General features: G+C 41.2%; 1 protein-coding gene across 3 annotated transcripts in view; it reads left to right on the top strand.

Annotated features, from left to right (window-relative positions):
- The window catches only part of PASD1 (PAS domain containing repressor 1), a 102,320-nt gene that overhangs the window by 23,567 nt on the left and 64,940 nt on the right, over positions 1-13,813 (top strand). Inside the window, exon 1 of one of the 3 annotated variants that reach the window (XM_088794932.1) lies at positions 7,398-7,491. The exons of the other annotated variants lie outside the window; for them this stretch is intronic. The gene's annotated coding sequence lies outside the window, so the exon portion shown is untranslated. Of the gene's footprint in view, positions 1-7,397; positions 7,492-13,813 lie in introns of those variants that run through there. 3 annotated transcript variants of the gene reach the window in all.

Below are 13,813 nucleotides of genomic sequence, written 5' to 3' on the forward strand. Positions count from 1 at the left end.
GACTGGTACTGCTTTCAGGGAGCACACAGGCTTACATTGTGCTTGAATATGTGACTCAGTATCCTTGGTAGTGCGGAGGAGTGAGAGACTGACTTACCGTGAGGGGGTGGGCCTCAGCACATCTCCCTCAAAGAGGAGAATTTAGATTGGGCTTTGAAGGATGACTTCCGTATCCCTAGAAGAAGGCAGAGGAAAGGACATAGATGAACAAAAGCAAGGAGGCGTGAAGAAGCATGGTGTTTTCCAAAGCAGGAGGTGATCCCGTGAGGGTGGCTAGTCCTGAAGCCATTGGAGGAGGAGGGCTGGGGAGCCAGCATTTGGTGGGTGGGGCAGTCTGAGGAGTTGCCTTTCATTTTTTGGACAATGGGGAGCAATGGCAGGGTTTTAAGAAAGAGCGTGACTCCAGATCCCACATCTGATGGGAGGTGGACTCATCAGGACTTGCTGGGATAGATTGGATTTGGGGGACGATGAAGGAGACGGAGCTGTTAAGAATGCCCCGCAGTTTTCTGACTTGTATGACTAGTTCCACTCACTGAGATGGGGGGCACCAAACGAAGCACAAGCAGATTGGGCCAGTGTCATTTTGAACTTGAGTATGAGGTGCTTGTGGGACATCTAGGAAAGAAACCACTGGCTATGTAGCCAGGACCAGAGCTCAAGGGAGCTGTCTGCGCTGGAAATAAAGACCCAGAGTTGTGGAGTTCCCTGTGGCAGACGCTTCTGTGGACTCTTGGTACCTCTTTACGGCTCTGCTGTGGGGAAACTGAGTCATGCCTACCTGCTGCAGTCATAAAAAGCTTCTCTATCTCTTGTCATACCCATGTTACTTATGCTATGTCTGAATGTTGATAGGTGCAAGATGTATGTGACAAAGGCCCCCACTGGGTTTTTAAGGTGATTATCCTAGAACATTAGTCTCTTGAAAGACAAGAGCCAAACAATTGTCAGTTTTTTTTTAATAGAGCACATAAAGTGCCTTAAAGTAAGCCTCCCAGTTTTACACTCTGCAAAGAAACTTCACATTTTTTTGGTGCGCACGCACGCATGCACGTGCACATGAGAGAGAGAGAGAGAGAGAGAGAGAGAGCCAAAAATGTGTACACATTTTAAGAAAGGAAAACTGTATTAAAGTTATAATACTCAATATATACCAATAACAAAAGATGACTATGAGTCACGTTTGACTTCTGCAATTACAAGAGGTGCTCAAAGTGGTTACCATCAGTGTCCAGACACTTCTGATTACCGTGAACTACTGCTTGAGCAACGCTGACCAAAGTGTTCAGTTGTATACATTTTTTTGGCAAACCCCCCCCCGTGTGTGTGTGTGTGTGTGTGTGTGTGTGTGTGTGTGTGTGTTTGCTAGCCTCTAATTTCAGGTCTCCTATTTGGGAGAATGAACTTTTAAGTCAGTTGTTTCCTCATAGAAAACAGTAAGTATACCCCCATAGTGTAGGCAATAAGTTGTGGGAGCTTCACTCTCTTCTCCCAGCTGGGTCAAGCCAAATTTAAAATATTTTGGGGTACTCTGCAGACAGGACTTAGTAAAGGCTGTTTACTCTTTGCCTTCTCTAGTATCAGCTCTGTTTGCTGACCTTCTCAAGAAATGTAAGTGTGAGCTGTGCTGTGTGGCTCAGACCACACAGCATTTTGAAATGATAAAGCTTAGTTGGGTGGCCTGTTAGCTCAGTTGGTTGGAGCATGGTGCTGATGGCACCAAGGTTGCCGGTTCGATCCCCGCATGGGCCGCTGTGAGCTGCGCCTTCCTTTAAAAAAAATACACAAACATAAAAAATAAAGTATCAGCGAGGAGTTTAACCAGGAAATTGAAAGGCCTATCTGCACAAAATAATTGTACTTTGAGGTGAAATTCACAAAGTCAATCACCATGAAGAATCTGGAAACTTTCAGTGAAAGCTGTTCCATTTTTCTATGCATTGCACAAGGAACAAGTTGGAATCTTTTGTGTAAAATGCCAACATATGTGATCACAGAAGGTATCTGAAGTGTACTTAGCAGAGAGGATGTTGTAACTGTCAGTGAGAGCATTTGCAGTCTCACCTTAATGTGGCTGTATCTTAGCCATAAGCATTGGGAAAAAGAATTGTGTGGGAATGGGGCCTGGGATGGGGTCGGGAGGAGCAGGTCTGGCATGGCCAAGAGTCAGCAACAATTAAGGAGATCGTTTTAAGTGAGGAGGTCCACAGTCCTTCATTGAGGAAATGAAAGGTTTCTTTGGCCCCTATTTCTAATTTGAGAACTATGTGGCTAATAAATTGAGAATCTTTTTACTGAACCAAAGTACATTTTTTGGTACATAATTCATGTATCAATCTTAAATTGTTTTTGTTGCATGTGGGTTTTTATTAATGGACATGGCCCCTTTTTATACAAATATTCAACAGATTCTGGGAGAGAATTTCCCTGCTTTTTTGGATAAGGCAGATGAGGGTACACAGAAGAGTGGAATAGGATTCAGGAGAACTGGGAGATAGGCTGGGGAATTACCTGAAGGCAAGGGAGCTAAAATACGTTAGGAGAAACCACCTCATTTCTAAAGGGCTTGTTCTTAGTAGAAAAATAGGGATCAGTTAGACTTGCCCTGTGAACAAACTGTGTTTACAGTTTTCACAGTTACATTAAAAAGACTGGAAAGAATTAATCTGAAATGGTAATATTTGCCTCTAAGTGGTAGAATTATTTTTCATTCTATTTTGTAAATTTAACACTTTCAGAAACAGGAAAAGTAAAATAAATTTGTTTTTAAAAAATGAAATTGCAAAAGAAACATGAAACCTGGCTCTTTTCCAGCATTCTAATGGGAAATGATTGTAGAGTTCTACAGAACTGTTGAAGGGACTACATAGTGATGAAAGGTTTTTGATCTCTTTGGGAAGTATTGTAGGGAAAGCCTTTGTGGGAGCTCCCAGCTCCCACAGCCCCTTTCCTGTGTGGAGGTTGGGCTCCAGGACCTTTGTCTTGAGTGGTGAACGCCCAGCATGCAGCCAGCAGCACTAGCAGTGGGCACTTCCTTACGGAACACCTTTTGGGTCTGAGGCTGACAATTGTCCTGACTCTAATTCGGTAAGCTGTCAGGCCTGTGGGCTGCCAGCTGCCTTAGCTTTACCAAAAGGAGGCGGTTCATTCATTCTTTTACTGTGGATTGTCAGCTGAATAAAGCGGCCCACCACAGCCTGGGGGACAAAAGCTCTCCATTAGGATTACACTGCCAGGTTGGAGAATGGCCCTTTCAACGCTGTACAGCCTCAAATAGGGCCTGTACTCAGCCGACCACCTTTATGCAAATCCCTCCTCTTTGTCCAGAGGACCCCTCTGTGACAGAAGCCAGCTAAGCCTTTCTGGGCAGATAGGCTTTGTACAGGGCTGGGAGGGAGATCGCCCAGGTTAGGTGTTTCTAGGAGGAAAAGCGAATTAAAATGGTTTTGTTAATGCCATTGCTAATAAATTGAACATGGGCAAAACCTTCTTGAGCTTATGGTATTATTGAAGAAGAACAAATTATTCCTCAAATGGAATAAATTGAAGTGACGGAGTTAAGGAGTGCTGACATTGTTGTTCCTTGACATATGCAAAATATATTACATCTTTATCTGTTGTTTCCCCATAGCTCCCAGTTTCCTTTCTGATGTTGGGCCTCTTTGTTTTTGTCCGGAGTGGAGAAGCTGCTCCGTCCGAGCTCACTTCCTCACTTGCTTTGGCTCTCTTCTATCTCCTTGCTGTGGTTTACTCCCTCCAACCTTCTAATTGAATATTTCCAAGGTTTTATCTTCTCCTCCTCCTCAGTCACTCCCATAGGGCACTCTAGGGATTAGTTGAATTTTATATATTCTTTGTGCACATGTCTGATAGAATCATCGGCTCTCCAAGCTGGAAGAGATCTCTAAGTCATTTGTCCAACTCTGTCATGTCCATGTGGTCAAGTTGGCAATTCTTGTCAAATACAGTGGTACCTCAGTTTTCTAACGTAATCCATTCTGGAAGACCGTTTGAGTTCTGAAATGTTTGAAAACAGCCGACAGCTAGGCCTCAGGATCTTGCACTCAGTGGAAGCCATGTGACATGTTCAACTTCTGAGGTGTGTTTGAAAACCAAAGCATCTACTTCCGGGCTTATGGCATTCGTAAACCGAAATGTTCGTCAACAGAGACGTTCGAAACCAAGGTACTACTGTACAGGGTGGGCTTTCCTGCATGTTTCACTGATGTATGAACATGCAAGAGAACCCAAAGCTGGTGAACTTTCTCTTCAGACTCCTCCATAACCGGGTTTCCCTTTAGTAAAGAACACCTCTGGCCTGTTGACCTTCAGCCATTTCAGCCACTGCTGCCCCTAGGCCCATAATGGTAGTATCACATCTGTTTCTTAACTTACTAGTTGTCCCTTCTCATATCAGTTGGCTTCCTTCATAGCATCTCGAAATCCATCTTCTCTTGCAACTTTCTTTTCTTCCTTCTGCAACAACTACATTCGAAGCTCAAGCCTTAGCCTGTCTGCTTGAGCTTCCTGCATCATCTTTCTCATAGTTGGTCTGATCTTGTTAGTCCCTTGTCAGAAATTCTCAATAGTGCCCAGCTATCTTACGAATGAAATAAAAATGTTAATAGCTTCAGTTAGAGAACCCAGCCTGCCTGACCACATTGATTTTCCCATTTGATTCTTATACTTCTCAACATTCCAGCTACTCAATTTTTAGATAATTCTTATGACAGTTATGTAACTCTTCTTTGAAATAATAATAAAGATTATTTCTCTGTAGGTCCTTTAGCTTTAAGGCCTAATGATGGTGACAACAGCAACCACAGCAGCCATTCAACAGCTGGCACACTCCCTAGCCCATAGTAGATAACTACTTGGGATGTGAATAACTGAATAAATAAATGGAAACACTTGAAATCACCGTAGACACCTTAATTTGCCTAGCAACCAGAAGTGTAGGACTTGATATCCCGAAAACAGAATTCTTGTTTCTTTGGTAACTTCCTATGGAGTCAAGTACAGTAATTCCTCAGTTAATGTTATCGATAGGTTGTGTAACTTGAAGTGAAACGATGTATAACAAAACCAATTTTGCCATAGACTATTGGTAAAACAAGAGTTAAGTTCCTATGAAACGACGCTGAACAAAATGATGTTATTCGAGGACCTGCTGTAGAGTAAACCTTAATAAATGTAGACTAAGAATGGCCTAAAAATACTCCAATATAATCTGTAATATGTTCAGGTTCTTTACTCAAATTCAGTATTTTTCTGTTTATCGATGTGAATCATCCAGTATTATTTTCTTTGATTTGTTTCACAAAGTGGTTCTCAATATTTTAAACTGAAAATGAACTGAAGACAGAAAACTTACCTATCAGATTCTTGAATAAATGATTCACTAAGATCTCTTTAAATGGCTCACTTAAAATATACCTTTATGTAAAAAGAGATGGCTATCTACATATTAAGTCTTCTACATTTTTTTTACATCTTTTTCTATGTCTTAGATCTTTTTTTTTTTTTTAAATAAATCCTAAGGTCTCTGGATAAAGAGCAAGCCTTGTCACAGTCCTCAACCAGATGAATGTGATTTATTCCTTACACTTTTACAGGCTAAATTCATACAGCCATGTGTTGTAGAAAGGAATTAACCCTGTTCCATGAACTTAGGGGAAAGACTGATAACATATGACTTTCATATAATGCCAAGTAGGGCAGGTGCCATCAAGGGTATAAGAAAAAGGATCAGAAAAGGCTTCATGGAGAAGGTGCTTTGGGAAATTTGCCTTGAATGATAGATATGGCTTCAATCAGTAAAGATATGGGGAATGGCATTCTAGGCAGGAAGCCTATCACAAGCAAAGGCTGGATAGGGGGAATGAAGAATGTGTGTCTGGGTAATGGTGAGTGCTTCCTGGAATTCAGAAGACAGGGGCAGTGGTGCAGCTGAAAAGGTGAGTTGTGTCATACTGTAGAGGGCCTTGGCTGACAGACTGAAACAGTTTTAGTATGAGTGATGCTTAAAAGCTGCAAAGAGGAGAACATGTGACCATGATATGAGAACACAGTCAACAAATATTTGTTGAGTAATTACAAATTGAACCTCTATATTCTCTCTTTACTAACATGATCTTATCTGCAATGAGGTGAGATAGAATCAGCTTGGTAAACTAAATGAAACCCAAACTTATCTAAATAGATGGACTCCAAAGTCCACATCACCACTCTTGCTTGCTTCGTAACGGTAACAAGTGACAATTCCTGTCAAAGGATCTTTCTTGAGGTTAGAACTGTACCAAAAAAGTAGTTCTGGATGCCGGTCACCGGCGGAATAAGCATCACGCATGAATGCCACCACAGGCACCCAGCTGGGTTCTTTCAGATGCTCTTGGGCTAAAGTGAACTGAGGTCATCTGTTGAGGAATGGCCCTGATTCCCTCAGTGGATGCTTTTGAGCTTTTACACTGTGCCAGGTGCTGGGGACAGGGAATAATGAGACCAGATTTAGGCCTTGTGCTGATGCTCCAGTCGGGGAGACAGACAAGGGCTTGATAGTGATCAGGCATCCTAGAAATTGACAAGTGCCCTGAGAGAGTGGTAGACAATGAGCTCTAGAGGGCTCATGGAGGAGGAATCTGAGGAAACATGCACGAGAGAGCCTTCTACATGATTCTGGAAAATCTTGGAAAAATGATATTTTGGGGGGACCAAACCCATATATCCAGATCCCCAGATACTTTCAGGTCTCATAGATACTATGACAAATGTTTGTCAAGCATCAGAAACAGATTTCTATTTGGGGACCATGCTATTTGGCTTCAGCCTTGGTACCACCCAGATATATTGTACGAGGATTGTGTGCCACTCAGAGAAAGTCCGAACACTCCCTGCCTAATGCGAAGCAAGTTCATAGCACCTGTTAGAAGAAATTCATGAACATCAAGATTCACTTCTCTATCTATAAATCAAATTAAGGATTACACGTGAAAGGTTTGTTGTTGTTCTTTGTTTTAATTGCACAAAAAGGAGAGTTCGTGTAGAGGCAGACCTTAATATCATCTCTAGGACTTGTATCAAGGCCGCTGGACAAGATAGCATCAGAAAGCTCAGCCCCTTTGGTCAAGTAGGCTGCCTCGGTGATTGAAAGGGGCTAGAATTAGGAGTTTATGGAAATTTGACCTCATGCAGAAGCTAGAAGCACCTTGAGAACATTCTCGAGTGAGGAGCAATCCTAGTTTCTCCGCCTCCTAGCATTGCTATGAGAATCAGCGCTATATGGAAAAGTCAGTTCTAACCTGCAAAGTCTTGGTAGTTATAAAGGGTTCTCTTATCTTCATTTTAAATGTGCAGTTACATGATCATTAACTTATGTTTCTAGAAGGGCTAGTGTGATCTAGAAACATCTGTTTCTTTATAGGTCATCTGGATATACTTACTATTACATTGTCCACGGACAACACTCATCATTTTCTTCATTTTCCTTCTTGGGTAAGAACATTTTTTATCTTTTAGACTTTTCTTTTATACATTTATATTTTACTGTGTATTTATAATCTAATGGAGGTAAGAATCCACTGGGTTTTGAAACTGATCGGTAAGTTGTACGTTATTGGGGGAAATCTAAGTAATAAGCTGCATTTTAAAATAATAATAATAACACCTGATTTAGTCAACAGTTCATACAATCAAGACATACTCAGGTTTAAAGCATGGGTCAAGATGTAACATCATTCAAATAGTCACACTCTACTCTTAACACTTGTGAATTAAATACATGTGGAATTGTGTAGCACAAATAATAAAAATATCTGTTTACAGATTTCCTTGATTTTCACCAGTTACAGATTCAAAATGTAAATTATATTTTACCTTAAGAGATTCTGTTTGGTCACTCTAATATAGCACTCTACCTTGTAGATCCATCCATGTTGTCAAAAATCGCAAGGTTGCCTTCTTTTTTTATTTTTGCACAATGTTCCATTGTGTGTATGTGTGTGTGCATGTGTGTGTGTGTGTGTGTGTGTGTGTGTATATATATATGTATATATATATATATATATATATGATGTTCTTTATCTATTCATCTATCGATGGACATCTAGGTTGCTTCCATATCCATACAAAATAATTTTTAAAACTCAGCATCTGTTTATATTGTGTATAAGGTCAATCTAATGTGGACAGTGTCATACCAACTGTTTATCTTATGAGCCAGTAAAGGCTCACAAGTAAAGAACTTCCAAGTTTAAAATAAGCCTCTTAGTTGTGGTATATCTTGGTCATTTTTATAAAATGTTTGAATTGGGTGAGTGACTAGAATAACCTTTAGTTTCTATAAATTTTAATATACTGTGCAATAAAGTTTTACCACCACATGAGTAATAATGGAGGAGTTTGTAAAATTTATGCAGTTCCGTAGCATCCCTGTCGAGGATAAATTATTACTAAGGAGTGAAGGAATAACTCTGTAAGGAGCCTAAAAGCTATAGGTGTTTTAGGGAGGGGCATACTGAAATAGACAGGAGAGTAGCATGGGGATAATCTTGATTCACCTCGAATTTTTTACGTAACCATTTGCAAATTCCAATGTTTTAACCAATATGAAAGCATGGCTACTTCATTTATTCACTTACTCGTTGAATAGCAATTTGGGGGCAAAAGTGACGATGGGAGGTCCAGGGAAGATGTGCAGGCAAGAAAGAGGTTCTTGATTAGCCACTCAGTTTAAAAGCAGGATGGATCTGGCAGCCTGGAGTGTCCCCCGCAAGTCCCCACCTGTGTCCTTGGCCTATCCTTATACTCCACTGTCACAGCCTGTTCATGCGCAGTTTGCAAGTGCATCCAGGGCATCTAGGCCTGTGTGGACAGGGGCTCCCCACCACCAGCAGGACATTTTCCTCGGGCTGGTGGTTCCTTGCACAGAAAAAAGGGAAGAAAGAAAAAAAAAAAAGAAAGAAAGACCTTCTCTTCTGGAATTTTGGAGGCTATACTTTAGTGCTTTACATTAGTTTTATTGGTAGACAAGATTACACATGTTGGTTTACCTCAGTGCATTGAAATTGAAGTTCTGTTGAAATATAATGGATCAAAAAAGTTTTTCTTTGATAATAGTTTTGTCTCCTCTCCCCTCCTTTCCTCTGTAGCAGTTTCAGGTCTAATTTTTCTGTGGTCCTAAGAATGACAGCCTGAGCTTTCCACTAGCCAGGAACACTGAGCTTCACTGTGGCAGAGTTCAGGGGGTTGCATTTAAGAAAAAATATGATTTCCTTAGCCTGGGTTCTTGCCTGCAACGTATAACATGAGATTCCGGCTTCTGTGCCTTTGTTCGTGAGTTCCCTCTGTGCTCCTCTATTCTTTCCTCTCAGCTTTCAGAGCACTTTATGTGAATTAAGTTTTACCAATTTTGATCTTGTATTCTAGTTAGTTATCTATAAGGTTGGTGCAAAAGTAATCACAGTTTTTGCAATTGTTTTTAACCTTTTAAACTGCAATTACTTTTGCACCAACCTCTTTACAAGTCTGAACTCTCAAAGGGCAGTCCATATTAACTCCGTGTCTTTATCCCCGTGAGTCCACATTTAGAAAATGACTCTCAAATGTCAAATGGATTTGACTTACACACAGACAATACTTGCCTTTCTCCGTCTGACTTATTTCACCTAGCACAATGCCCTCCAGGTCCATCCATGTGATTTCCAGTGACAGGATTTTCTTCTTTTTCATGGCTGAATAGCATTCCATGCGGGCGGGAAATGGGAGTAAACAGCACCTATCACACAGGGCTGTTGTGAGAATTAAATGGTGGTATTTGAAATACACAGGACCTCGCTTGTATGTAGTAAGTTCCATACATGTGGATGATTATGGCTCTATCTCTCCTCAACCTCTCCCAGCTGGACTCCTTGGGTCTTCGAACCCAGTGCTTCTCAAATGTTTGCATGCATAGGTATTACCTAGGGCTCTTGTACTGTGACAGTTGTGATTCAGCAGGTCTGGGCAGGCCGAGAATTTGCTTCTGGGTAAGACCAATCCTGCTGGGCTGGGGACCACACTTTAAATAGCAGAAGTCTAATTGATATCCCTTCTTACAGCCTCAACTTCTTTCTAACCATGTAATCCACCCCAAGGTGATCTTTATAAAAAGCAGTATCAATGATATCTTTGTGAAATACCAATTCAGGTCATAGCACTTCCAAGTGTCCCCGTGGGGCACTAGGGGAGATCAAGTTCTCACTTCTCCTCAACCTGACATTCGAAGCTCTTTGCTTCTAACCCCAACCTACCTTCCTACGTGTTCTTGGTTTCAGGCACACTGTGCTGCTTGCTGGGCAGGCCATCCACTTTGTTTTTGTTTTTGTTTTGCATTTTTTAATTGCCATGGTAAAGTATACATGACATAAAATTTACAATTTTGGCCTTTTTTTTTTTAAATTTTATTTTATTAAATTTATTGGGGTGACAATGGTTAGTAAAATTACATAGATTTCAGGTGTACAATTCTGTATTACATCATCTATAAATCCCATTGTGTGTTCACCACCCAGAGTCAGTTCTCCTTCCATCACCATATATTCAATCCCCCTTACCCTCATCTCCCACCGATAAAGAAGTTGTGGTATATATACACCATGGAATACTATTCGGCGGTAAGAAAAGATGATATAGGAACATTTGTGACAACATGGATGGATCTTGAGAGTGTAATGCTGAGCGAAATAAGTCAGACAGAAAAAGCAGAGAACCATGTAATTTTGACCATTTTTAAACATACAATTGAGCGGCGGTAAGTGTCACAGTGCTGTGCAACCATCACCCCTCTCCATCTCCAAACTTTTTCATCATCCCAAACTGAAACTGTCTCCGTTAAATAACATCTCCCCAATTCCCCCTCCCTCATGCCCCTGGTTACTATTTCTCTTTCTGTCTGTTATCATACATGGTTTAAAAATATTTATTGAGGCCTTACTTCATATCTGACAGTAGGCTGGGCACTTGGCTATTTATTATTTCAGTGAATCTTCCTAACAGCCCTGTGTAATGGTGCTCTGAATATTCTCATTTTATAGATGAGGAAACTGGGGCCCAGAAAGGTCAAACAACTTGCCTGAGTTCACACACTAGGAAGAAGTCAGGACAGTTTGATGTCACCATACCGTTATGTTCCACTTGCTCAGGCTGTTTTCTGCCTGCTATGTCCTTGCCTCCACTCACCAGTTGAGGACTTCTGAATCCATTACGCGGTTATCTGAGATGCCACCTGCTGTGAAGTTTCTAGTCTAGTAGTGACGATCCCTTGCCTTGAATCAGTGGATTTATGTAAGTGTCATTGTTCCCAGGGAGCCTGTGTGCTGCCAAGGTGTAGAGGGGACAGGCATTGAATAAACTGCTGAAATTTCAGAACTGGCAAGACTATGGAAGGGTTTTATAGAAGATCGAGAGACTTAATTGGAATAAGACTAGGATTAGGGTTTAATTTAATCCTAATAGATTAATGGATTGCTGACCTCTTTCAGGGCCAGATTCAGTTTTTACTGTGCCCTGTAGAAACTGGAAATATTTGGCCATAATATTGAAGGTTGTAAGAAACCTTTTGCTTCTTAGTATTCCTTATTGCCTCAGGCTAAGAGAACATGCCATGCAGAATTCCCCAAAATGTGAAACCAATAAGAGATAACACTTTTAGATCTGACTTTGTTTTTCTGCAGATCTGGGTTTGCCTTTGCCCCCCCCCCCTTTTATGGCCTGTCTGTCTTTTTCAGAACAGGATTAGGTGGGTGAGAAGTGTTCAGCAACCTTTGCCTGCTCATCAGCATTTTTCCAGGTAGAATTCAGTGTTTCTTCATTTATCCACTCACCAAACATTTATTCAGCATGCATTTTCTGCCAGGAATAGGTTTGGGTGCTGACAATACAACAATGGACACAAGTGACCTGACTCTGTCTTCAGAAGGGACCACAGAATGGGCACAGAATGAGCCTCAGCTTTGGTCTAGGAAAGAGTGGACATGTACCTGTGTAGGCGTGTGTACTCCTGTGCAAATGGACTCATTTCCTTCATTGCCTGGATTCCCCACTACCTCACCCAGGCCAGGGCCTATGCCTGTGAAGTGAGAGCTTGCTCAAAGAACTCATGTTCGAGAAAAGAAAGGCCACTCACTAGGGATACTTCAAAGGAATCAGGAAGCCTGGTCCTGCTTCTGAATCTCTTTTGGAGCATGACTTTGCCACTTGCCCTTCCTGGCTCATTTGATATGATACATGGTATACATGTTACAGAGTCCAGCTGAGGTTAATTTCTATTCTTGATTTTATCCCTTGGGAACTTATGTTTCCTTAAGATGGATGAGTAACAGATGAAATACAGTCTTATGAGTTATACTTTTTTGAAGAAAGTTTTGATGGAAAATAAATTGGAAAATTCTACTGACTTGGTTGATATATTTGTGCCATGCACATTTAACATCATTTTATTGTTTAGATAAGAACTTTAAGTATTTCATTCTTTCTCACTGATTAAATATCTTTAATAAACCTGATATGAGTAAGAGAAGGTGGCTTCATTCAAATTGATGAAGCATGCTGTCATGCATTTCCCCCTATAAACCTAAAAAATATTTCCAGAATCATATTGAGATTTGAAAGACCACTTTCCTGGATCACTTGTTTATCAAAAATTGTGTGTGTGTGTGTGTGTCTGTATAAAAAACGTGTTGATCCCTGATAATGCACAGCAACTTTTGTAACTACAAATATATGGCATGACTATCTTCTACAATGGCATTTAAAATACTTTGAGGTTTTGCTTTAATGTAAACAAATATCATAACCAGAGTAATAGCCAAAGATGTATTCACCTCTACATTCTGCTTTTTTTTTCAGATCCTTTCTGGTTTTCTTTAAAATGCTATATAAACATTTTAAATGTTGCTTACATGAGCCAAACACTTTCTGGACATTATTGCACTGTGGAGGCCACAGGGCTTTCCTTCTCTGTCAGTCTGGCTGAATAGGAAGGACACTCTGATCTGCAGAACACCTTTCTGGCTGCTGCTGAAATAGCACTAAATCTGCCCAATAGCTCTTTAGGCCTCCCAGTGACTTCCTGGAATTCAGGCAGCCCCACAGAGAGGGCAGTTGTTCCTGGTTGCAAAGCACTAACTAGTTTACTTCAGCGTCTTCAGATGTGGAAGGGTGAAGATGTGCTCTTTCTTACTGTCTCTGAACCAGAGTATTTTTCATGACTGCATTCGGTATCACCAGAAACTGCCAGTGACATTTGCAACTGAATTGTCTCCAGTTATGGCAGGCCCTCCTCTTCTTCCGTGGCTCTTCCTGTGGTCCTTTTAATACCCTTGCTCTTTCCCCTCCTCAAATGTATTCCAGCCCCTTGACTGCTGTACTTTTTTTCTTAGTGAACCTCTCCCATCCCTGCCCACAACTTCTTGACTTAGTTCATCTTTACATGATAGTTCAAAACTTCAACTACTTTTTCTGGCCAATATCCTTAGTGCGTCTTGCCCTGCTTTGTGCAAGGGCAGTCTGATCTCCTCCCTCCTCCATTCCTACACGTGGGCTGCTGAGTGCTGCTGGCGATAAATGTCGCTTCTGTGCAGCTCAGTACTGCTGCAGGGTCAGGCTGTTCTACCGCATGTTGCCGATGACAAGGGACATGCATTAGATGTCTGGATGCAGACCTGAGATACTCCTTTCTCATGACATGTTAGGTTTACCCAGCTGGCCCACTGCATGGAGACTGATCTCCTCAGGGTTCTCTCATTCTTGCCACGACAAGTGGCATCAAGAAACCTCT

This window comes from Rhinolophus sinicus, chromosome 18, assembly GCF_057876585.1.
Source record: "Rhinolophus sinicus isolate RSI-liver-muscle chromosome 18, RSI-T2T, whole genome shotgun sequence".
Classification (NCBI taxonomy): domain Eukaryota; kingdom Metazoa; phylum Chordata; class Mammalia; order Chiroptera; family Rhinolophidae; genus Rhinolophus; species Rhinolophus sinicus.